The sequence below is a fragment of the Lactuca sativa genome, chromosome 2 (genome assembly GCF_002870075.4).
Source record: "Lactuca sativa cultivar Salinas chromosome 2, Lsat_Salinas_v11, whole genome shotgun sequence".
Classification (NCBI taxonomy): domain Eukaryota; kingdom Viridiplantae; phylum Streptophyta; class Magnoliopsida; order Asterales; family Asteraceae; genus Lactuca; species Lactuca sativa.
The window spans coordinates 101959066-101985854 of NC_056624.2; positions in this window are offsets into that span (position 1 = coordinate 101959066).

Sequence of the window (26789 nt, forward strand, 5' to 3'; positions counted from 1 at the left end):
GGGCCGTAAACTCCTTAAAACATGGTGTAAACTCAATTTCAAGGTGTTAGAAAGCCATCCAACACCACCAAAAGCCTTGGAATAAATCATAGGACCAACCAAAAATAGTTTAAGGACCTTAAACACATCAAGACTCTTCATTTGAGAGTTTACGGCCATAGAAGGTGCTCCATGGCCGTAAACTCCTAAAAGTATGTCATTTTGTGTCCAAAAATCATTTTAAGGCTCGTAGGAAATTTTTTTAGAAGTGCATATAAACAAGTTTTTCGCCTTAAAACACAAGGAATCCCTCTCTAGGAGAGTTTATGGCCATGAGGGGGGTCTCATAGGCCGTAAACTCCAAAAACACCCCAAATGTCCCATAAAAATTCATGTAAGGCCTTGAAATAATTTTAGCAATCACATGTGATTTGTTTGGAATCAATAACACAATTTTTCATGGGGATTTGAGAGTTTACGGCCATAGGCTCCATGCCAAGGCCGTAAACTCCCTTTAATAGGTCCATTTGATGTTTAAAAATTATTCCCTAAGTGTTTGAAGCCATTTTGCACCATAAACTACCCCACCATGAGTTTACGGCCGTAAACTCATGGGGAATGGGTGTTTAGACCAAAAACTCTTGTATAAGTTTATTCATGGGGAGTAAACTCAAGTTCCAAGTCCCTAGTGCCATTACACGTCCTTAAACGCCACCCGGGTCCCTCCAAACACTCGTAATGGAGTGTTTCCGCAACTAGAAGTGTTTATCCCTAACAACCAAATAAGCTATGTCCTAATTAGATACAAATATGTATCTTTACATTATACTTAGGAACCTCGTGTGTTTGCAAGCCCCGGACCAATGTTAAACATCCGAAATCGTCACGTTTCTCGTTCGGTGAGTTCATACTCCTACGCCCTTTTCCGTGTTTTTCAATGTTTTCAGGGGGGAATACAAGCAAACTATAACTGTTTTCGAATTATAACATTGATTTGTTTCAAATAATATCTGGCAAACTCATAAACATTTTTACTCCTTATGTATTACGCTGAGCATAAGGAATGATTTATCAATTACAACTAAATGGATTTTAGTTGAGAAAATAACCAAACTAATCAAATTATTATGGGAATAATTTGGGGTTCTATAATTCTCTTTATATCATGTACTGATATCTGTATAAAGCTATTAGATAAACTATGTCTGATTCAGTTTATCTCCGTATCATTTGAATGTATTGCCAGATAGTTTCATTGTATGTATCTATTTTCCCTGCATTATGTTTCATAATCTTTGTATGTTTGATATCGTATGAGAATCCTGTGAATAGTTTAGTACTAGTTTGTGAGTAGTCACTACCCTTTATGGATGATAAGTAAATCCTCCCCGGAAGTGTAGCTAGAGTCTCCTGGAGGGAGAGCGAGGAAATTGTGAATAGATCTATTTGGGACTGACAATCCCACACCTTAACTGCTAGCTACAGTTAGGCGGGCACGCCTGGGGTGACAAATTCTGGATATCGTCCGACGTCTGACAAACGTCAAGGAGGTCTCGTTGTCGTATCAGCATGGTTACCCGACTCACAATACATATTAATATAACTCTATTCACAGCTTTGGTTTTAGAATCTATATCTAGTTCGGGATAGTGATCCCATGGTTTTATCTAACTAACCTTTATCTAGTTCGGGATGGTAGTCCCATGGTTTTCAGTCTATCGAGCATGTATCTGGTGCGGGATGTTATTCCCATGGTTTTCAGTATGCATGTACCTTATATCTAGTACGGGATGATAGTCCCATGATTTCAATCTATATCTTGTACGGGATAGTAATCCCATGGTTTTGAAACTATATCTAATATGGGATGATAATCCCATGACTTTATCCAACTATCTTATATCTGGTTCGGGATAGTGATCCCATGGTTTTATCAAACAATCTTATATCTAGTTCGGGATAGTAGTCCCATGGTTTTCAATCTATATTTCCTAGTATATCAAATTATCTTGTAACTAGTTCGGGATGTTAGTCCCAAGATTTTCAAACTACTTTCTATCTACAGTTCGTGTATATTATGGTATTTCATATCTAATTCGGGATAGTAATCCTATGATTTTCAATATATCGTTTTGTGTATTAAACTATACTCTGTTTTATTCAGTAAATCTTGCATTTAGGAAAATATGGGATTTTCCTGGGGTTAACGTATAACGCGTAACTGAACTGTAATGAAAGATAACGAAACTGTTCAACATAAGAAAATATGGGATTTTCTTGGATAACAAACCTTTTCGGAAAACTAAAGGAAACCGATACATTTTCATAAAACAAAACCGCTTATGAACTCACCAGCTTTATGCTGATTTTCAAACTGCTTGTATTCTCAGGTCCACATTAGACAGGTATCCGGTGATCTCTTTTGGTGAAGACGGAGTGCATGGAAGACTCGTCTCGTTTTGTTCATATGATATATGTATAACTCTTGTACAATTTACTTTTGAACCAAATGTAAACATTCAAATATATGTAATGTAATGGTTGTTTACTGTGATTACTATGTACATTGGATTTGATACTCAACTTGGAGTCAACCCCGGAAATGTTTCCGCCTTTGATTTTCGGGGTGTGACAAATGCCGACCCTTATCGGATTTGTATCTGGGTTTATTTCATGATATACTTATTGATTTCCATCCTGATAGTTAGGATGGTGATATGCTTAGTGACTTGTTAGGTCGGTATCCTGATTTATAGGATGGTTGCTATCTTAGTGATCTATACGGTTGGTATCCTGGTTATAGGATGGTTGCTATGTTAGTTATCTATACATGCTAGCTAGCGTATGCTACTTATGTGCACATGATTGGTTGATTTGGGGAATTGGGTTAAGGTAGGTCCTGCTGTGTGCTGTAGGCCAAGATATCCAGGGCGGACCGGATAGACTGCAGACCCGGCTAGGGCATACTAGTCAGGCCGAAGGCCCGACGAGCAGTCTGGATAAGCTGAAGGCCCTGAGAGGCGGTCCAGAAGTGCCGATGGCTCGGAGAACGGTCTAGATTGGCTGATGGCCCTGCAAGGTGGTCCATTTAGGCTGATGGCTCATTATGCATGCTGATTGATTATATGATATGATAATGATTATATGGCGTTGGTATTTTGGGGGTAACTCACTAAGCCTTGGAGCTTACATTTATTGACTATTATTTTAGGTACTTCTGAGGATTACGGGAAGGCGAAGGTGTGATCGTACACCTCCTTATGTTTTCATGATTTGATTATGGGATACTTTGACATTATACCATTTTGAAAACAAGTTTTGTAATAACTAATGGTTTTTGAATGATTTAAAAAGTTTAAATTATTTGTGAATTTTTATGGATGTTACAAGTTGGTATCAGAGCCTTGGTTTGAGTGAATTGGATGAAACACTCGTGTGTCTCCACTCTCAAACTAAGGACATGATTTTAAAAATGATTCTTCAAATGGTTTTCAAAATACTAAAGGAGGATGCAAATGTATGATCAGTCGGAGCTCACGAATAGACCCCAAAATGCCTTATGGATTATTTTATTTTTTTGTGATATGTTAGAACAGCATGCTAGTACTAGGCTAGGGATCTTTAGGAATTTCCTGATAGAATTGCTTGATTATATGATGCCTGATAGCCTAGGGTTTTTCCTTATATGAAATTAACATCATTACTGTAGTGCTTAGTGTATGCATCATGACTGTACATAATTAAGATCTTATAGCCTGAGAATATTTTGTTTAGCTTTATTTCCTATTCCTTGTCTGGTTGTTGGTTTAGAGTAGGACCAGGTATTCGAATGTGTATAGGGTCCAGCGTTATGTATGGCTAGCATACACGAGTGTTGCAGGGTTGGTGGAAGTTTCATGGGTGGGTTGTGTGAGGTCGGTAGGCTAGTATGAGATATTTAGCATTCCACTAGCCATGAGGATTGAGCGCTCGCTATGTTTATGTATATTGTTAGGGCGTTGTGATGATACTTGAGACAAATATGGGTAGGTGTGGAAGGTAGTATTGGCTCGTACTACTGAAAGCATAGGACCCATACGCATAGCAAGGAAGTCACAATCCCTAGGGATTTATTCGGAGTTGGTGCCCCGTTATTATATGAGATGTCTGATATCTTCCTGGTATGTTTTTTGTATGGTGGTCACGAGATGTTTTGAGGCTGGATCAGGATCAGGAGCTGGCATCCAGGGCGAGCCAACAACAGTGACATGGACTACTAGTCAAATGAGACCAGAGGATTTGGACACCAAGATCTGGGAGATCCTGCATGATGAGGTGGTTGTAGTATTTCGGGCGGAGTTATCACATATGTTTGGGTCTATCAAGACCACCATGGTCGAGTACTTTGATAAGTGTTATGCAACCCTTACTGAGGCGGCTGCCACAACAGCTCCAACAGCTGTAACGACGATAGGGGAGGCGCCAGTCAGTCATTCTAGTACCGGGACTTCGATAACATGAAGCCCCCGAATTTTGATGGGACTTAGGACCCCATCATGGCCATGAGGTGGCTATCTAACGTGGAGGGGTGTTTCTTCACATGCTCATGTCCTACTGACCAGAAGGTCAGATGTGCCATGAACCTGCTGAGGTATGGGGCAAAGGACTAGTGGAGGTTGATGACTGGGTCTTACATGATGATCAAAGAGTTTTGGTTACTTGGGAGTAGTTCAGGGATATGTTCTACGCTCGCTACATTCCACGGGTCGAGCTGGAGCGGTTAGCTCAGGAGTTATTGGAGTTGATACAGGATGCTGAGAGGGTGAAGGAGATCACCCGTATGTTCACTGAGAGGACGATGTTTTACCCGGAGTTTGCTTCCGAGCAGGCTCAGATGATACGTTATCTGAGCATGCTTAAGACTAACATCCGTCAGGTTGTTGCTACCCAAAGATGTAATACTTTGATGGAGTTATAAGAGGCCACTAGGTGGCGGGAGCTTGAGATTGAGTTATAGCTGAGAAAGTAGATGCAGGCCCCAACACAGACACCGCCGGCGCCAAAGCGGTCTAAGACCGCTGATTCCAGGTCGGGAGGACAGCATGGCCGCACTTGTGGCAAGTGCGGGAAGGGACACTCAAAAGTTTGTAGATCTGGTAGTGGGTACCGCTAATGCGGCAATGAGGGGCATTTTGAGAGGGATTGTCGCCAACCAGCCCCGATTCAGGATATGAGGATCTGCTACCACTGTCATCATGTTGGTCATGTGAAGACCAGCTGTAAACATCTAGCTACCTAGTCGGCACAAGATCCAATGTTGGCTACACTGAGGATCACTGATGGGGGTCAAAGTAGCAAAGTGCCCCCGAGGGCTCGGGGACACGCCTTTCAGCTTACGACCGACGAGGCCAGGGAAGCACCGGATGTGGTTGCTGGTACATTCTTAGTGAAATCCTGACCTACTTTGGTATTATTTGACTCAGGGGTGATTCGGTCGTTTTTCTCTCAAACATTCAGTAGGGAGTTCGGTCTGCCAGTAGGAGAGCTAGAGTGTCTATTGCAAGTCTCTATCACCAACGAACATGGGGTTTTCGCTGCTTCAGTCTATCGGAGTTGCATGTTGGAGATTCCGAGGTATCTTTCCCGATAGACCTGATTCTAATTCCTATGGGGGACGTATGTGTGATTGTGGGTATGGACTGGCTTAGTCGCTTCGTTGCTATGATCGACTGCGAGGGTTAGCGAGTGGTAGTTCGAAACCTAAATGGGGGAGAACTGATTGTCTACGGCGAGGGCACCAGATTGGGATCAGGGTTTTGTTCAACTGTCAGGGCTCGGCAGTACATTCAGCACGGGTGTGCCGTTTATCTAGCATATATGGTGGATATGTGGGTCAGGGATCAGATTTAAGTTTAAGAGGTTCCAGTAGTCAGGGAGTTTGCTGACGTGTTTCCGGAGGAGTTACCCGGAGTGCCTCCGAAGAGACAGGTCAAGTTTAGGATCGACCTAGTACTAGGTGTGGCCCCTATTGCCAAGGCATCATACCCATTGGCCCCACCAGAGATACACGAGTTGTTAATACAGCTGCAGGAACTGCTGTGCAAGCAGTTTATTCATCCGATTATTTCTCCATGGGGAGCGACGATTATCTTCGTCAGGATGAAGGATGGTTCCCAACGGATGTGCATTGACTACCGGGAGTTGAATAAGTTGACGGTTAAAAACCGTTATCCACTCCCGAGGATAAATGATCTTTTTGATCAGTTGCAGGAAGCATCTTGGTTCTCTCTAAGATAAACTTGTGGTCCGGGTATCATCAGGTCAGAGTGAGGGAGGAGGACATGGAGAAGACCGTGTTTCGGACTCGTTATGGACATTACGAGTTCGTGGTGATGTCGTTTGGGGTCACCAATGCGTTGGCGATATTTATGGACCTCTTGAATCGGGTATGCAGATCGATACTCGATCGCTCAGTCATTGTGTTATAGATGACATCTTGGTGTGCCTTCATGACCAGAGAGCAGCATGAGGAGCATCTTTGGGAGTTGCTGGGAGCTTTGAGCGAGAACGACTTTATGGCAAATTCTCGAAGTTTGAGTTTTGGTTACGAGAGGTCCAATTCCTTGGACATCTTGTTAACAAGGAGGGGATTTTGGTCGAACCGGCCAAAATCGAGGCGGTTATGCAGTGGGAGGTTCCGAAATTTCCCTTGGATATTAGGAGCTTCATGGGATTGGCTGGGTACTACCAGAGATTCAAACAGGATTTCACCAAGATTGCAGTGCCCCTCATTCGTCTCACGGGGAAGGGGGTGGATTTCCGGTGGGTCCCCGAGAAGCAGAGGGCCTTTGAGACCCTCAGTCAACGATTATGCGAGGCTCTAGTCTTGACCCTCCCCGAGGGAGTGGAGGATTTTGTGGTTCTGTGATGCATCCATCACCGGACGTGACGAGACCTTACTCATGATTTGGAGTTGGGAGCGGTGGTATTCGCTCTCAAGATTTAGAGACATTACCTCTATGGGGTCCGATGTACCATATACACGGACCACAAGAGTTTGAGACACATCATGGATCAGCTGAACCTGAACATCAGAAAATACAAGTGTCGTTATGTGGTCAAGGATTATTACTGCGAGATCCTTTACCATCCTGGTAAAGCGAACGTGGTTGTAGAAGCTCTGAGCCGCAAGTCGACTGGATCTTCTACTCCAGCGACGTGTATGATGATATCAGTGGATTCTCCATTGTTGAGTTTGATTAAGGAAGCTCAGGCTGAGGGTATGTGACAGGAGAATTGGAAGCTTGAGAGGATTAAGGGAGAGAACACCCGGTTTATGTGGGATAGCTGGGGATTGTTGACCCGTTGCGGCCGGGTCTAGGTTCCGATGTCTGGAGGGGTCAGATAGATTGTTCTGGAGGAGGCTCACAAGTCTCGCTTCTCTATTCACTCGAGGGCCACCAAGATGTACCAGGATTTGCGTTTGAGTTACTGGTGGTCATGCATGAAGCGAGAGATCACTTGGTATGTCGGGAGGTGCTTGACCTGCAGGATGGTCAAGGCCAAGCATTAGAGGCCGCATGACAAGCTGCAGCCTCTGGAGGTTCCCATGTGTAAATGGGAATAAATCACGATAGATTATATCACCTAATTGTCGAGAACGGCAAAGGGTCTCGACGCTATATGTGTCATTGTGAATTGATTGACTAAGAGTGGCCATTTTCTGGACACTCGGGAGACTTCAACGGCCGAGAAGTTGGTCGATGTATACATCCGCGAGATCGTTGCTTGCCATGCGGTGCCAGTCTCCATCGTTTTAGACTGTGATGTTCGGTTCACCTCCTGTTTCTGGCAGAAGTTCCACGAGGAACTTGGCACGCGGCTGCATTTCAGTACAGCCTACCATCTGCAGACAGATGGCCAGAGTGAGCAGACCATACAGACTCTCGAGGATATGCTGAGAGTTAGGACTCCTACCTACCCCTCACAGAGTTCTCCTACAACAACAACTTTCATTCCAGTATCGGTGCACCACCTTATGATATGTTGTATGGACGTAGATTCTACACCCCAGTCTGTTGGGGTGAGGTTGGTGACAGGGTGATGGGTCGGACCGAGGTAGTTCTGCAGACTACCTAGAGGATTCAGCAGATCAGACAACGGTTGCAGACCGCAAAGAGTCGGCATAAGATTTACACCAATAGACGTCGATCCGAGTTGGAGTTTTAGGTCGGTGACATGGTACTTCTGAAAGTCTCACCCTGGAAGGGTGTGATTAACTTCAGGAAGAGGGGTAAGTTGGGTCCCCGATACATCGGGCCATTCGGGATCACTGCTAGGGTTGGCAAGGTGGCGTATAGACTAGATCTTCCCTAGGAGCTTAGGCAGATCCACAACACTTTCAATGTTTCACAGTTGCAGAAGTGCATATCAGACGAGGAGGCAGTGGTGTCATTAGATGATATTTAGGTTGATGAGCGCCTGAATTACGTGGATATACCAGTGGCTGTATTAGAATGGAAAGTGAAGGTTCTACAGAATAGGGAAGTACCTTTGGTAAAGGTACCATTGGAGCATCGGAAGTGATCCGAGTGGACTTGGGAGCCAGAGGCCGAGATGCGGGAGCATTACCCCAAGTTATTTTCCACAGCAGACTTCGACGACGAAGTCTAGCTCAAGTGTGGGAGAATTGTAACACCCCGAATCCCAGGTATAAACTTTGCAGTTTTATATTCATTTTGGAAGACCTACTCAACGAGTTGGATGTCCCGACTCGTCGACTCGGAAAGGGTTTGGACGCGAGATTTAAGTGACCAACTCGATGAGGTGGAGCTGGAATGATTATATTAATATATAATATTTTTCTTATATTTTTCGTATCGTTATCCTTCGTTTCATAAACTATACCTATTATAATTTATATATATGTTTCGTCGTGTTATCATATTTATGCCTAAAAGATGTTATATATATTTGAAACAAGTAGTTTTCTTACATCTAAAACACTAAATAAACTAAATATAACCAATAAAGTGAACAAAATCGTTTTTGTATTAATTGATGACAACTTACTAGTTTCGGTCATTTTATGAGAGTGATGGCGACATTTAAAATCTTGTATTTTTGCCAAAAATCATATGGTGGATTTTTTTAAACTATTTTTACCTATAGAGTAATATTATGTATTTTTTTTTTGTTGGTGATTTTTAAGTGTAAGAGTTTTATATGTTATTTTCTCAAACTAAACATGAATGTTAGCTTATCATAACACATTTTCAGGTAAAACAATTTTATATTAAAATAACCAAACATATTCAACACATTATATTTTGAGAACAAAATAAACAGTTTGAAGATTTTTATCCCCCCCCCCCCCAAAAAAAAACATTTAAAAAAGTAGAAAAATGAGGGGTATTAACTCATCTTGATGATTTTTCTTAGAAGATGGTGAGTATGCGACAAAAGATCTAGTTTGGAAGCTAGAGATGAGCTTGAAGTTTCGATTTTTCCTAGGATGCGAGTGCAACAAGTGTATATAATAGATCAACAAAGGATGATGGTAAAAAGTCTTGAGTATTTGAAAGATTTCAAGGAAAAACTTACTTAAACTCTTTCAAAAGTCTTGGAAGAACTTGAAGCAATGGAGAGAATATGAGGGTGAAAGATCAAAGTTGAATTTTGTGTGTGTGTGTGTGCGTGTGAGAAAGAGATTTTGGCCGAGATTTATAGAAGGATAAGGAGAGAGTTAAGTGAAGTGTTGGTGTTAAAAGTATCTGTGAAAACAATAAAGATCGATAGATTCTATATTAATGAGATAAATAAATGATAAGAAACAATAAATGATCAAAAGTGTACCGAATGATTGTATTAAACACAAATCTAGAAGATTTCTTAAAGACGGAACTTTTCTATGAGAGCTTCAAAAGTTGTAACCCTAAAAGTTACATACACACTATATATAGACTAAACTACTCAGCAGTTCTGAACATGGACAGGCCCATTTCGGAATCAACAAAACTATAAAGGCATACATTTGACACAACATTTTATTAGACCTAACAAACTCCCCTTTGTGTCAAATCTGAAGGAGAGTCTTCATTGTCGTTTATGCGTGTCAAAATGCTTTGACATTATCTTCATACGTAAGCCTCAGACTAATAAGTACCAATAAATCATATCAGAAACACATTTGTTGTCGGCAACAGAGTTTACTTTGTTTGCATTAGTCGAAGAAAGAATTATTTTCATAGCTGATGATGAGTAGAGGTGTTTGTCTCGTAGAAAGAACATACATTTATGAACAACTTCACCTTCCTTCTTGTTGTAAACAATACTATAATGCCCCTTCCGAATAATTATGGTCTTCAAGTGTTGAATATCTTTTGCTTGTTCTTCTACTTTCAGAATGGGCTTCTTCTTCAAGACAGATGCAATCTCGATGTCCATCTTTGCAATTTCAAGGTTGTATCATATGATCATCCATTTCAACTGCTCAAAAAGTGGCTGGTACTTCTTATTGTCTTTCGTAACGATGTAGAACAGGGAGATCTAGTCATATGGGTTCATAAATGGCAAATCAGCCAAAGTGAACTCATGTACAACGTGATTAGCACCTCTGAAACCCTTAAACTGTATATTCAGAAAATTTTCGGTCTGAACTGGAAACCCAACTTTCAAACCCATAATCCTCTTCAAGCTCCCAGTCTGATACTGTGGTTTCACATACTTTAAGTAAAACGAAAACAATTTCCGATTAACAGCATTATTAGAGATCAAGTATTTCTCAATATTTTCGAAGCATCGAAAGAGAGATGCCCTAGGAGTGATGGGAAAATCGAGTTGACATTACACATCATTTTTTAAGTCGAATGAATTTGTTGGCTCTAGCCAATAGATATTTGAATCTTCTATTGCTTCTCTCTGAATGCGCTCATGAAACCAAGGACGAAATAAAGATTTATGAGTTTCAAGCTCAAGTTTCACATTCTTGTCCTTAGCTTCTTCTGCCTCAAACTTCTTCTTAAGAGCATTGAGCTCATCAAGTTCTTTGTCTCGCATCTCCATTGCAATCCTTTCAGATTCAGTCATCTTCGTATTTTCATTGTTGTCATCTTCCGGAATGCCTTTCCCTTTATCTTTCCCTTTTTTTATCTTTTCTTCTTTGTCTCCCCGTTGTTTCGCAGAAGCCCGGCTGTCCGAAACACTGATAATGTGATTGAGCATTGCGAACACTAGCTGGAGTTTTTTAGAGAGAGACTGTCTAATAGATACAGTGAAAGACGATTTACGAGTTTCAACGATTCTAGTCAAGTATTGGTTGACTTCAGAAATACAACCTTTGATTAAAGACCTTTCTTCTTCAAGATTGGCATTGTGTTGGGTAGTATGCTTCAGTTTCTAAGCAAGGACTTTGGTCTTCTGATTTTTCTCAGCCAACTCATCCATTATCTTGTTTTCGATTGTCAAGTCAGCTTGAAGTTTTTCAATCCATAAGACAACGGAGGAAGGGAGTTCAACATTTTCAATCTTGATGTCTGATCCAATAAGGGAAAGAGTCTCCTTCTCAGCGTTCAAAGAGGTGCAAAATCCTTCAAACACCTTATTCATATCGGTAGTATTTTTTCATATGAGGTTCCGAAATCAATCATGAAAGCCTTCACTTCTTGATGTAGTTTTTTGATTTTTGCGGTCGTTTTGGAAATCGTCTTTTCAAAAGCTTGGATTGCCTTGGTTGCTTCTTCAAGAACTTTTGGCATTTGAGGATGCGAGCATCTTAATGGTGGCTTTATGAGATGTCAACATGTACTCCCATTTGGACGAAGACGAAGATATGGAAAACTCCAAGATAGATTCTAGCTTTTTCATTAAGCTGCTTGAATTGCCTTTTGGTCATTGGAGCTTCATCGTCATCACTATTGAGGTTGATTGAGAATGGGCAGAAGACAAAATACAAAATAGGCTCTTGATCATCTCCAAACATGATGTCGTCATCTTCGTTGAGTGGAGAAGCAGTAGATGTGCCTTGTCCAGAAGTCACACTGATATTGACATTTTCCCCCGCATCAGATGCGTTGACAGGAATGCACAAAGTCCTAGTATCCTCAGAAATGGATTCAATGATCGGAACTTCCAATGGAGTAGATACTGATGATGTAGTGGGAGTAGTTGAATCAGTGAAGATGGGGAAGACAAAGGGATGGAGATATGAGGAAGAGAAATTCCAACAGAACTCTTTGGTGGTAGAGGTGGGATGGATGAAATCGGAATTGTAGAGGTGATAGGTGAGGTTTGTGGAGTAACACGTAGTGGTGGTGGAGTAGTATTAAGGTTCAAAAATATCAGAAGTTTGAATAGAGGAAGATGATGGAGAGGATACCTTCAGAATAGTTTATGTAGGAATAGGTTTGGAAGTAGCAGCCGTATCTTCCTCTTCATTTCGAAAAGTGTCATCTTAATGAACTTTAGAAGGACCATCTTTTGCCTTCCTTTTACCTACCCTCTTCGGTTTATCGCCTTCCTCAAGGACCTTTTGCAGTTCCAATGGAATGGGACGGACTCCAGAAGACGACAATTTCCGATAATACCTAACAATGGAGTTATCGAGTGGTACCTTGTCCAACATAACATCACGAATTGGTCCGATGAACTTGAAATTCCTTGGGTCAGAGATAACAAAAGGAGTCATTTGAAGAGTCAAAATTTCAGCCATTAAAAGAGTCTTTCATGAGAGGAACCTTGAAGTGGACTAGGTCTCGGTTCACCACAATCGACCAGAACCTGGCACAAGAAATCTCGGTGTGTATTGATGAAGAAATTGTGCTCTGAATAAGTTGAGTCCAAAGAACAGATCATAGTCGAGGTTGATTCCATTGTATAATGTCACACCCCGAAACCGATGGCGGAAACGTTCCGGGGCGGAGGACGTCATGTAAAGTATCACAACCAATGTACATAGCAAGCATAGTAAACACAAAACATTACATTACATAGGAATATTTACATTTGTTTGATGTAAAGTAATACATGTTTTATCTATACATTAGTTTGAACAGAAGTAAAGATGTGTCTGCTAAAACGCCCCGCCTTCTCCAAAAGATCGCGGGGTACCTGTCTAATGTGGACCTGAGAATACAAGCAGTTTGAAAATCAGCATAAAGCTGGTGAGTTCATAAGCGGTTTGTAATGTACAAGTATCTACTATACTTAAAGTGTTTGTGTGAAGTTTCCTGAAACCTTTTTTATCCTTGAAAAGTACATTAGTTTTAACACATATATAAAACTAATAAGTAAGTAGAAAAGTTTTCATAATCTAAATTGCGAGTTCCATAACCATACAATAGAATAGATAAGGCTCGGAACGGGGCCAATATCATTTTATGACTTTTGTTACCCTTGGACCTTTCAGTCCGACTGTAGCTAGCAGTCAGGTGCGGGGTTGTCAATCCCGTATAGATCTATACACTTAAGTCACACTCTCCCTCCAGGAGATTCTGGTTACAGGGGTAGTCCTACACTCTCGTATCTAAGGGGAGTGTTACCAAGGACGTGTCTCCAATCTTAAGTTTAATGAATTTTAAAAGTAGTCCTTCACTTTCGAATCTAGGGGGAGTGTTACCAAGGACATTTAAAAAGTAATAATACGAAAAACTCTGTTTATTAGTCCTTCACTCTTGTATCTAAGGGGAGTGTTATCAAGGACGGGTCTAGAGTGCTGAAGTCCTTCACTCTCGTATCTAAGGGGAGTGTTACCAAGGACATTTCGAAAGTTCTAAGCTAATGCTTTTAACAGTAATGATGTGAAAACTCATTTGTGAAGATAAAATACAACATTTTATAACGGATTTCACAAATAGTTCAAAAACTGACTCCGCAAGTTAAACAGTAGGTTAATACGATTTCCAATGTTAAAAGCATACGAAATATGAAATATTTCCAATGAAATCATAAGTTTGAGTACAAGTTTTCCTTGTACTTTTGCTTGTATTCCCCCTGAAAACATTGAAAACATGGAAAAAGGTGTGGGGGTATGAACTCACCAGTCGAGAAATGTGTCCGTTCGGATGCTAAGTGTCAGTTCGGGGATTGAGTACACGCAAGGTTCCTATGTAATATGAAAAGATAGATAATTGTATCTAATTATACTTTGAACTACTAATTCGATAAGACAGTACACTCCAAGGCGCGAAAACACTTTATTTCAAGTGTTAGGAGTGACCCGGGTAGCATCTAAGGGTGAGTAGGGCCTAGATATGGAGTTTGCTCTTCAAGAGTAAACTCCTAATGGAGATTACGGCCCTAAGACCATATCCCCATGAGTTTATGGTCGTAAACTCATGGGTGGTGGGTTGTTGGTTGTTAAATGGTCTTACAACAATTGAGGGATGATGCTAGGTTTAGCTCTAAGGCATTGGAAGGGGACTTGATCAACATATGGACCATTTAAGGAGTTTACGATAGTAAAATAGGAGTTTACGGCCATAAACTCTCAAGTACCCTCTCTTTGTGTGTTTTGGTGGTCCTAGATCAAGTACAAGTGTTTCTAGTCCAAAGTACAAGCCATGGAAGGAAGTTAGGGCACCATTTGACCACCTTATAGGAGTTTACGGTCGTAATCTCCAAAGGGGATGGCTTCTTGCATGTTTAACGTCCCTAACACAATGGTGGATGATTCTAGACATTATTCTAGGGCTTAGGAGGTGTTTAAGGGGCATTTTAACACCTTAAAAGGTGTTTGCGGACAAATAAAGGGTGTTTACGGTCCAAGCATGTTCTTGGGATCTAAAATCATGTTTACCCCTCAAATGTTAAGGTTTTGGTGTTCCAAGTCCGTATATGTAAGCCCCTAAGTCATATCTAAGCTCCAAAAGTGGTTTGGAAGGGTTTTGGGGCTCCAAAACCCCATTTATGTGTGTTTGCGGCTTGGGGCTGTTCCAGGGCCATAAACACATGTTCTTGGTCCTATTTCATGATTTAAACACGAATTTGAAAGCCAAACATGTTATACTATGAGCTAGGATGGATTACATACCAAATTGGAGCTTGAAAGGGGTGATTTTGGATCAAAGATTGAGTTTGTAGAGAGAGAGTGAAAAGGCTTCAAATGATGTCCTTTCAACTTTAAATATGGTTCGAGTTTGAGACCCGGTGGAATTCTACCCGATACTGACGTTAAACGGGGCTTTTGGTCGTACCCGATTAAGTTGTCGTAACCCGACGTAGTTGAAACTATAATTTTTCCAAATATAAATTTGGGATGTTTTCACGCATTTCTAATGTGTTTGGACACTCACAAGATCATAATAAAAGTCTTAATTTAAATTACCTAATCCAAAAGTGGACGGAAAAATCGGAAATACTAACGGTTTTATTAACGGGGACGGGTTACAGCGACAGAAAGTATTCGGATTGTCACATATAAACCATAGGCTATGGTATATCATACCTTACTGGCACTTTCAAATCCAGTGACCCTTTCAGAAAAATTCTTAAACAAGACGGTAAATAGTGCGTTCCATACCAGTGGCAGAAATGAATTTCTGAATATTGATAGCAAAGAGATGCCGCCGGTGTACCCCGTCTAGTAAAACATCTAAATCATTTAGGTTTCTTGAATCGTTTCAGGGTCAACACTAACCTCTGATGTAGAAAGCCCTAAACTTTTGTAGAAGTGGGGCTTAGTGATTGATGTTTTGTGATTTTCCCCTTCAAAGTTAATAACTTCATCTGATTTGCAGTTGATTGCAGTAGAGAATGCTTTTGAGAGATGAACCAGAGGAACTTCTTCCACCATTGTTATTGCCTTTACCAAAGGTGAGAACTTGATACATTCGATTATTGTCCTAATCAGTTAATTATAACGTGAAGCATCAAGGTCAAAAATCATATTTTGGTTGGGCATGACAGTGAGCATAATGATTGAGGTAGACTAGTCGGCGAAAGAAACTTGTTCAGATGAACCTGCCATTGTTGAGTTGAGAGAGATGATGAATAGTAGAAAGCTTGAGTAGTTTTTGTTCGGTTTTATGTACTATAACACTCCTATGGTGCACATACAACTCTAATGCTTTGGATCTAACTTTTCTCTAGTTATACATGCAACAAAATTCATCCAAAGCATAAAAACTAACTAGCATGCAACTTTGATATATGAATCATAAAAAACTAGTTAGATGATTACCTCTTGTAGTAGCTTGTGGAACTTGGCCTTATAAGAGCTTAGCACCCCAAGTTTGATGCCTCAAAAAGGTCACAAACACCAAGAAGAATTAGATGAATATGAGAGAGGTTTAGGAGACACCTAAATCGGATAACTTCTTCTAGAAACACATGAGAGCCGATTTTGGAGCTAAGGGAACATATTTATAGTGTAGAATTCCAAGGGTCACTTATAAACCCTAATTCATACACTTAAGCTTTTAATACAATAATACTTCATGGACTCTTATAAGAAATTTGTCCGTTACTATTTAATCGTGGATCATTAGACCAAATTATATGTTTCATTGATTTACATAATCAACCCCTGTTAATTTAATCAGTCTTTTTGATCACTAAGTTAATTCCAAATTAATTCTTGATCAATACCAATTAAATGATATGATTTCTCAATTAATATATTATTCTTATAATATATTAATAAATCATAAATAATCTCTTTCTCAAATATCCATCCTATCAATTTGTTTTGGTGAAGGCAACTCAAAATGGACCATGCTACTATTGGGTCAAGTACATACCAATTATAGTTCTGGGCTTAGATACCTAATCCAACAGTCTCCTACTTGGATAAGTCTAATAACTATAATTGTAGGCACGACTTCAAAATCAGATTAGCAATCGTAGCTCTCAAAAGCCGTTGCCGAACTCTGATGCATCTATTAGATAAGGGATCATATATTCCTCCATTCTGGATCTCATATGGACATGAGACATGGATTATTATCTTTCTCTCTGTCCAAGTGTTGTTTCCCGATTTCTGATTTATGACGACTGATAACAAACTTCAATTGAACACATCGATTTTGTCCCGGCTTGGCCAAGCGCTTAAGATGTCATCACTAAATCATCAAGGGGCCCACAAATATAGCTTTTATCCCTCTTAGGGTAAAAGGAATGAATAAAATTTGAATCATATGATTGCTCTATTTACTCATCAAATCACACACAACGATACGTGTTATAACACCAATTTACTCGTGCGTTTACATATCATCAATGTACAACCGACTTGTAAACTGCAACTATATATCTCCATTTGAAGAATATAAGATATTATCGTCTCAATAATCACTCGTGATAAAATCCATGAAGTGATTCATGTAAATGTGGGCTTAATCCAATACTCAAATCTTATTACAGGAGTACTCATGAACACTGCAACAAGCTTTTGCTTTGTCTAAACACTTAGACAATCTACAGGCGGATTCATGACAGTCTTACCTCATTACTTACTTCTAAAGTATGATTGACTGTGGATGTTTGAGTAATCATATTATTCAGGAAGTCAAAACATGCGAAGTGAAACATAAGAACAATCAAATCAAATATGGTCTCAAAACTTTTTAGTATAAATAAAACACTTCTAATTTATTCACCATATTGATCGCATATTATTCATTGTATAACGTTTCGATTAATCAACTTAAATACTTGAATTAAAACAATAGTTATCCCATGCTCCAAGCATGCACACTATGTTTATATATGGTCCTTATTTTGTGAAATAGACCAATTAAAAACATTTGAATTATGCTCATTTCACAATTCCAAATCCTTATTATTTATTGTAAGAATACATAATTCTTAACACTATAAGAATGTGTTAGATTCTAAACAATCATGCAATGTATGTTTTTTAATGTCGAGGTACCAAAGTCACATAGACTTTTCCAATGATATTAGAATTCCATTGTAGATAGTTACAAGACAATTCCATAGATGCGAAGTCTCACATTCGAAGTACATTCCTTTGAATATCCTTCTTGCATAAAAGTTTCTAACTTACACATAGATTCTTAATATCCAACTCCCGTTATGGAAACATTTCCATAATTCCATATGACAACTCATTATTAATAGATTCATATCTATTTGTAATAATGTCAGTTTGGTCCATCCATTACTATACTTCCAACTGCCCGTAAGCAACCAATCCTCAACGAACCTCAGATCGCCCTTGACAATTGTTTAACCACTTTAGCCATATCTGGTTCTAGTTCTTTTTCCCTCTTAATTCCCTAGGAATTAGGAAAAATTAGAACACGTGAATATTATAGCATATGCAATCCATCCTATACCCGAAGCATATGGGATATGATTCATAATGTCTTACATAAAGACATGATACTTGACCAGTCCCTTGCTATAATATTTCCATATAGCTTTTCAATGTTGAAACATTCAACCATGATAATCATATATACTCATGACTAAGTTTGATTAGTACTTCAATCTAAACTCTTAGATTCGAAATAAAGTATATGTATCCTCTCCCTTACTATAGCGAAACTATTTTCCAAATTCTGCAACTTTGTAAATTAAAACTTTGTTTCCTATAACCAGTATTGCTAACTTGCAACACTTAACGTAATAATTGTGCTCCCACTAGCATAATAATTACATACTTATAAGCATAACACGTATGCTCCCACTAGCTTTGACATGTATTTAGAAATCAGCTGGACTTCTAGAAATCAATGCTTATTGACTTTCTTACCGAAGTTAAAATTTTTGAAATGAGATGCTTCGATAAGTATTTATCTAAGCTCATACACTTTTCATTACAAACCTCATATGTGTGTCTAAACAATTTCAGAACTTACAACAATAAGTCCCAAATGTTCAAACTATTTGCCATTTCAAACAATTTAAACTTTGAAGAGGGATGTCGTATTCATAATCGAATTTGAGAACACAATTAACATAACTGCTATCTCCTCAAAATCTACTGAGTGAAAGTGTTTTCTCACAATCATTTTCAAGAATTGGAGAGAAACATTATGTCAAATTCAAAATCATATGGATTGAACTTGTTCAATCTTCATTTCTTGCCACATGGCAGCACAAGGGCGTACCATGTCTTCCTAGTTGTTGAGCAGATCACCCTTACTGATGAATGAACTTTCACTGATCAAGATGATTTTCCTAATGCAAATAGATGTGAACTCATAGAACTCACATGCATAGTCAACTTTAACTGGAATTGGCACAAAAACAAAAATATGTCAACACGATAGGTTACAAACCTCAAGGCGTGTGCTAGTGATAAATAATTGGTTTATTCTTGATTAGTTCTTAAAACTTTGCAAGATCTTTAAGACTCCCACTGACCTCTTGATATATAAGATTCTCTTGTCAATATACATTCTTTGACAAACAAATATCCAAGAGTTAGTGCAGATTCTTATCAATAATGACACTTCATATAATTGGTCTTAGTTGGTCTTTGTTTTATCCAAAACATCACAGCTACCAATTTGAAATATGCAAGAGTTAGAAAACATTTCTACTCCATATTTTATGATGTTATATAAACCTACTTAAAAACATGTCACTCAAGGTACAACCTTAGAGTATGACTCTAAGACTTTATTTTGGAATGAAGTATGACTCACCTTAATTGATTTAACCATTCAACAATTCCCACTTCCTCTTCTCAGCCATACAAGTTCACTAAGGTTTCCTTAGATGATCAATTATGATATCATTTTCATAATCATTAAGATGATCATAAAATGTGATACTAAAGTACTCTCCTTTCCTTTTAGATTGGAGAAACGTAATCTTTCTGCCTAATTGATTATTCTTATTCATTCTGCTATACATTGAAACTTTTCAAGGTATTAGAATTATACTTAATTTTATAAGCATAACCATGTTTACTAAACTTTTAGTAAATCATGACGAATAGTCTTATCTTAAGGGTTTTAACCATTCTAACACTCCTATGGTGTATATGCAACCCTAGAAACCTTGGATCTATGTTTTCTCTAATATACATGAAAATAAGAATTTTCCAAGGTTCTCATCCTAACTAGTATGGCATGGGGTACTTGTAATATAAAAACTAGTAGAATGACATACCTTTGTAGTTGCTTGGATTTCTTAAGACCTTATGAGCCTAGCACCCCAAATGTGATGCCTTAAATGCTTCACACAACACCACAACTCTTGGAATAACTTGAGAGAAGAACACTTGATCACAAAATCGGTTAGCCCTCACCCTTTTTGTCTAAGTGGCCGATTTTGCTTACTATGAGGTTCCTTTTATAGTGTGTCACATGTAGGGTTACACCATGTAAACCCTAATGTCCATGGCTTTTCATTTTCCTCCATGATCCATGGGTTTTAACCTACATGGAGCACCCAATGGGTCCTATCCCAATCTAGTGAATCATGAACCATAAGCTTACTATATAATAATGAAAGATTTACATAATCAATCCTCATATGTTTAATTAGTGTCTTTTGATCACAAAATTAATTCCAAATTAATCCTTGATCAATACTAATTAAATAATATGATTTCATATTCATATATTAGAATATATTAACAAATCATAAGTGTCCTTATTCTCATTTTGTATATCCAATTGTTGAGATGCCATGCAACCCAAATGGACCATGCCAAATCAGGTCAAGTACATACCAAATATAGTTATGGACTTAGACACATTATCCAACAGTCTCCTACTTGGATAAGTCTAATAACTATAGTTGCAAGTATGACTTCAGGAACCGACCATCAATCGTAGCTCTTTCAAAGTCTCGCGGAACTAAGATGATGATGCGCCATTTAAGATAAGTGATCGTATAATCCTCTGTTCTAGATATTAGCCGGAAAAATACATGGAACAATGTCGTACTTATTGTCCAGTAGTTTGTTTCCCAATTTCCGATTCGTTTGACATAGAACTAAACTGAACACATCAATTTGGTTCTGACCGAGCCCGACACATAGGTCAAAAAAATCATCGAGGGACCCAGATATCGCTTTTATTCCTCCATGGACTAAAAGGAATACATAAACTTCGACTCATATGCTTCGGCACTTAGGTCAAAACAAAATCATCGAGTTACCGATGCATCTTCATACAATCAATGCACAAGCAACTCATAATCAATAACTCATATCTCTAGGTTTGAAGACTTATATGATATTATTGTCTCACGATCACTTGAGATAAATTCCATGCATGAAGTGATACAAGTGAGCATGGGTTGAATCAAATAATCAGAACTTATGAGCATTCATGAATATTGTAGGAACTTTTGCTATGTCTAACACCTTAGACATCTACAAACCTAATTCATGACAGTCTTGATTCATACCTACTTCCAACATATGACTGACTGTGGAGAGTTTGAATAAAGTAATTATTCTGGAAGTCAAAACATACAAAATTGAAACAACAGTAAACAATTGACACAAGATAGCAACACTTTACTTATAAATAAACGAAAAAATTTATTTAATCATCAAATGTCAATTACATTTTACAGGTTTCAGAAAAACTATCTAATCTGTTAAACTAATGTCATCCTTCAGCCCGATGCGCCTCGCATGCTGCAAATGCTTAGCCCTACATGGTCCCTTCGTGAGGGGATCTGATGGGTTCTCATCCGATGATACCCTCTTTACCACAAGAAGTCTTTCGTCTATCCGATGTCTAATGAAGTGGTATTTTCTGTCGATGTACCTGGATCTGTCATGATCCCTTGGTTCCTTAGCTAAGGCAACTGCACCCTCGTTATCACATAAAAATTCCATAGGATCCTTGATTGCTGGTACAACTCCAAGGTCTCCAATGAACTTCTTTAACCATATCGCCTCCTTTACTGCCTCGCTTGCTACTATGTACTCTGATTCGCAAGTTGAACCAGCTACAGTTTCCTGTTTGGAACTTTTCCAAGTAATTGCTCCTCCATTTAGGGTAAAGACCCAGCCCGAATGAGAGAGGACATTATCCCTATCAGTCTGGAAACCAACATCACTATACCCCTCTACTCTCAAGTCATCACTTCCACTAAGGGTAAGGAACCAGTCCTTAGTCCTCCATAGCTACTTGATAATATTCTTCACCGCAGTCCAGTGAGCCTTGCTCGGATTCCCTTAATATCTGTTGAACATGCTCAAAGCAAAGGCCACATCAGGGTGAGTAAAAGTCATAGCATACATGATCGAGCCTACAGTGGAAGCATATGACACTCGAATCATCTCAGCTATCTCAGCCTCTGTACTCGCTCTCTGAGTCTTACTTAGTTTGGTGTTGCTCTGGATTGGTAAGTCACCTTTCTTGGAATCCTGCATGCTGAACCTTTTCAGCACCTTATCCAAGTAGGTACTTTGACTAAGTCCAAGGTCCTTCATAGCAAAACACTTCCCAAGTCAGGGTTTAACCTCCTACAAGGTTGGGATGTCATTTCCTATGAGTAGTATGTCATCCACATATAATACCAAAAATCTAACTATACTCCCACTAGCCCTAACATATACACAGGACTCATCTTCGCTCCTCGAAAAGCACAACTTTTTGACTTTCTCATTGAAACAAAGATTCCATCTGCGAGATGCTTCTTTCGATCCATAGATGGATTTCTCAAGCTTACACACTCTATTAGAGTGTTTTGCATCAAGAAAACGCTATGGCAGACTCATGTAAACATCCTCATCCAACTTTCCATTAAGGAAAGCGGTTTTGACATCCATTTGCCATATTTCATAATCATTAAATGCAACTATGGCTAGCAAAACCCTAACTGATGTAATCTTCGCTACTGATGAGAAGGTCTCATCATATTCAACTCCCGGAGTGTGAGTAAAGCCCTTCGCAACCAGTTGCTCTTTATAAGTGTGTACATTCCCATCCATGTCGGTCTTCTTCTTGAAGATCCATTTGCACCTGACCGTCTTACAACCCGGTACATTGTCAACCAAGTTCCAAACTTGATTGGCATACATGGAATAAATCTCGATATCCATGGCCTCCTCCATTTAGCAGATTTAGGGCCTGACATGGCTTCCTTAAAGCTGTTAGGTTCATCCAGATTTACCAGTGTATTGTCACTGATAAATGCATCACCTTCTGCAGTAATATAAAACCATAGTAATACTCAGGTAGATTCCTAACTCTTGTGGAACACCTCAGAGGTACAAATTCGTCAACAGGAGTTTCCTCCTCAGGTTGATTGCTAGGGTTTGAGGTTCTTTCACCACTTGACTCTTGAAGCTCTTCAAGGTCAAATTTGCCTCCCACTGTTTCCTTGTCTTATAAACTCTCTCTCTTGAAAGACCCTTCTCCTTGCCATAAAGACCACATTCTCACTGGGTTTGTAAAAGAGGTAACCAAAAGAATTTTGTGGATAGCCGATGAATATACACTGCTCACTATGAGGTTCAAGCTTGTCCTAAGTCTCACGTCTTACGAAAGCCTCGCAACCGCAAATCTTGATGTGGTCTAAATTGGGAACTTTCCCAGTCCACATCTCATGAGGTGTTTTGGCAACCTTTTTGGTAGGTACTAGATGAAGGATATAGGTGGCAGTCTCTAAGGCATACCCCCAGAATGGGATTGGTAATGAAGCTCGAATAATCATGGAACGAACCATGTCTAAAAAGGTTCGATTGCACCTCTCAGCCACACCATTAATTTGTGGTGCTCTGGGAGGTGTCAATTGTGAAACAATTCCACATCCTTCAGATAGTCAATGAACTCTGTAATAAGATACTCTCCTCCTCGATCGGATCAGAGCATCTTAACATTCCTGTCCAACTGATTCTCCACTTCTTGTTTAAACTCTTTGAACTTTTCAAAGGTTTCTAACTTATGCTTGATTAAGTAGACAAAACCATATCTACTATAATCATCAGCAAAAGTCACATAGAAGCATTTAGCATCCCTTGTGGCGGTTCTGAAGGGTCAACACACATCTGTATGTATGAGGCGCAGCAAACCTTCACCCCTAGCACAAGTACCAGCAAACTTTTCAAAGGTTTCAGTGCTCCACATCCTCACTTCTTCTTAGGCCCAGCAAATCAGAACATATATGAATACCGCAACCTGTATCAAGAACCCAAGAAGTAGTATGTGGTGAGTTATTAGACAATATAGTGTAAATACCTGCATAGGTAGGCTTGACCTTCCCATCCTTAACATCTTGCAAGTACTTTGGGCAGTTTCGTTTCCAGTTCCCCTTTTCCTGAAAATAGAAGCATTGAGCTTCCTTTGGGTTGGCAGAAGGAGTGATAGAACCACCTTTGGTTCCACTTGAAGAGGAGCCATCAAAATACTTTCCCTTGGTACCCTTCGAAGGGGTCTTCCTCTTATTCCCTCTACTTTACTAGATTTCCAAAACAAGGGCAGTGTTAGGAGTAGGAGTAGTAACAACCGATTTACCTTTAAGACCTCTTTCGGCGTTTTTCAAAAGTCCTTGAAGTTTGCTAAGTGTAACCTCCTCCTTGTTCATGTGATAGGTCATTCGGAATTGATCATAACAAGTAGGCAAGGAGTGCAGTATGATATTAATAGCCAAATCCTCGAGGAAGTTCACATTCAACTTCAGCAAACAGTCCACAAGCCTTCGAATTTTTTGCATGTGGCTCGTGATGGATTCACCATCCTTCATTCGGGTTGTTATCATGGAAGAGATGATTTCATACCTCTCTTGACGAGCACTCTGATGGTAGCGGTCCATCAGGTCCATATGCATCTCAAAAGGGTAAAAGTCCTCATAGGACTTCTGGAGCTCACCTGTCATTGTGGCCAACATGATATATGCCACCTTGCTGGCATCTCTCTCATGTTCCCTAAAGTCAATGATTTCCTGTGGAGTAGCAGTAGACTCATCAATTTCCTTCAGCTCCTTGTCGAGGACATATTCCTTGTCCTCGTAGCGAGTAACCATCCTGATGTTCCTGATTCAATCATTAAAGTTTGAACCATCGAAGATGAATCTCCCGCAAAGGTTCATGAGAGAGAAGGATCTAGTAGGGTTTGAGCCAGAAGCAACATTGTTGGAAGACTTCTGAAAAAAAGAATGACAGGCTTAGATTAGATGTGGAATCCTTAGTAAGACACCCAAATGTAATATTAAGGCTAGGACCCAATACAATATTTTACAATTCAGAAGAGGGATGCCGTAATCCGAATGCAAAATATTTGAAGGTAGGTAAATGACAATTTATCAATTTCCACCATGAAAAATGAAATTGTTCATTAAATTTTAAATGGATTGAAATTCCTAGATCCTTTGAGATTCATTAAACAATTCAATGGCATGGTTAAATCTCGATTATGCCCTTCAAGTTTGTGACTGGGATGCTGAGGATCACAAACAAGGTGTGAATAACCATGCAAATTAGCTTGGTACACCCAATGTTACAACCACCTAATCAATGTGCTGGTTAAACACACACGCACGAATGATCTATGATTAACATCAAGCTACCCTTTGCCACGTATTGTCAGTCCTAGGTTAGTGTGAATGTTAACCACACATGCTCCACTAACGAATTAATAAGGTGCAAAGTGGAATTTCATGGGTTAGCACCAAATTCACATTTTCCTAAGTAACTAAGATTAGGAATTTATAGGTGTTTAGTTACTTAGTATTTCATTATACTTTTAATGAGAATTTAAATGTCCTGTCAAACCCGTTTGGCTAACGACCCTCTACCAGTCAAGGAAGCGTTGGTTGAGAGTGGATGCCCATTAACCTGCCATTTTATAGGCAGTAACCTTATACCCCCCCTTATAAACCGGCTTTGTAAATGAGGCCTACTAACGGTAAGACTAACTTTACTCTTATAGATATATATAAATATTAAACCTATAATATTATAATAGTATAAGGGTTGAATTTTTAACTTTTAAAATTCTAGGGTTTGGAACTAAATGTTTCAAAGGGAGACTTTGCATTTACAAATTCCAAAACTTGATGGCAAGTTTTGAACTATTCAGAAAATTTTGGAATCCATAACTTATGAGTTTAATATAGATTTTAAACAAAAGACTCTTGAAAATCCATAACTTGAGGGCAAGTTATGGAGTTCATAAAAGATTTATGAAAAGGACTCTTCATGTTCCATAACTTGAGGACACATTATGGATGACATAAAACCATTTTAAGATGACATTTAAAAATGAGACTCTTCACTTTCCATAACTTGAGGAAAAGTTGTGGAATTCATCAAAAAAACATTTAGATCAACTATCGTAACTTACAAAATCAAACAATTTGTCTATGATCTAAATTAAACTCATAAAAGCAAGACAATTCATATCAAACAAATTTCATATAATTAGCCTAACCATATAAACTAATACAAAACATGAAACTTTGACAATTATCTATTAAATTGGATAAGCATGTTCATTACCACACCAAGAACAGGTTTATGAGTTCAAAAACTATTTAAGGGTAACGATCCTAGTCCAATTCCAGCCTTAGAACTCGAAAATCTGCATTCTGGAGCACCAACTTCTCAAGTGCATGAACTGACTCGCCGAGTTGGTCAGTTTTGTGAAGGGACTCGGCGAGTTCCCCAGTGGACTCGGCGAGTCCACTGTCCAGAAAGCAGAAAATCGATTTTTTTAGCTTTTGAAATCAAGTAGCATCAAATATATTGGAAAACAACCCTAGGCTTTTATAAGCATTCTAACACTCCTATGGTGTATATGCAACCCTATATGCTTTGAATCTACACTTTCTCTAAAATACATGCAAACTTTTGTTTTTCCAAAGCATCATCCTAACTAGCATACAATGGAGTATCTTTACTACAAAATTCTAGTTAGATGACATACCTTTTGTTGTAGCTGGAAACCTTGGAC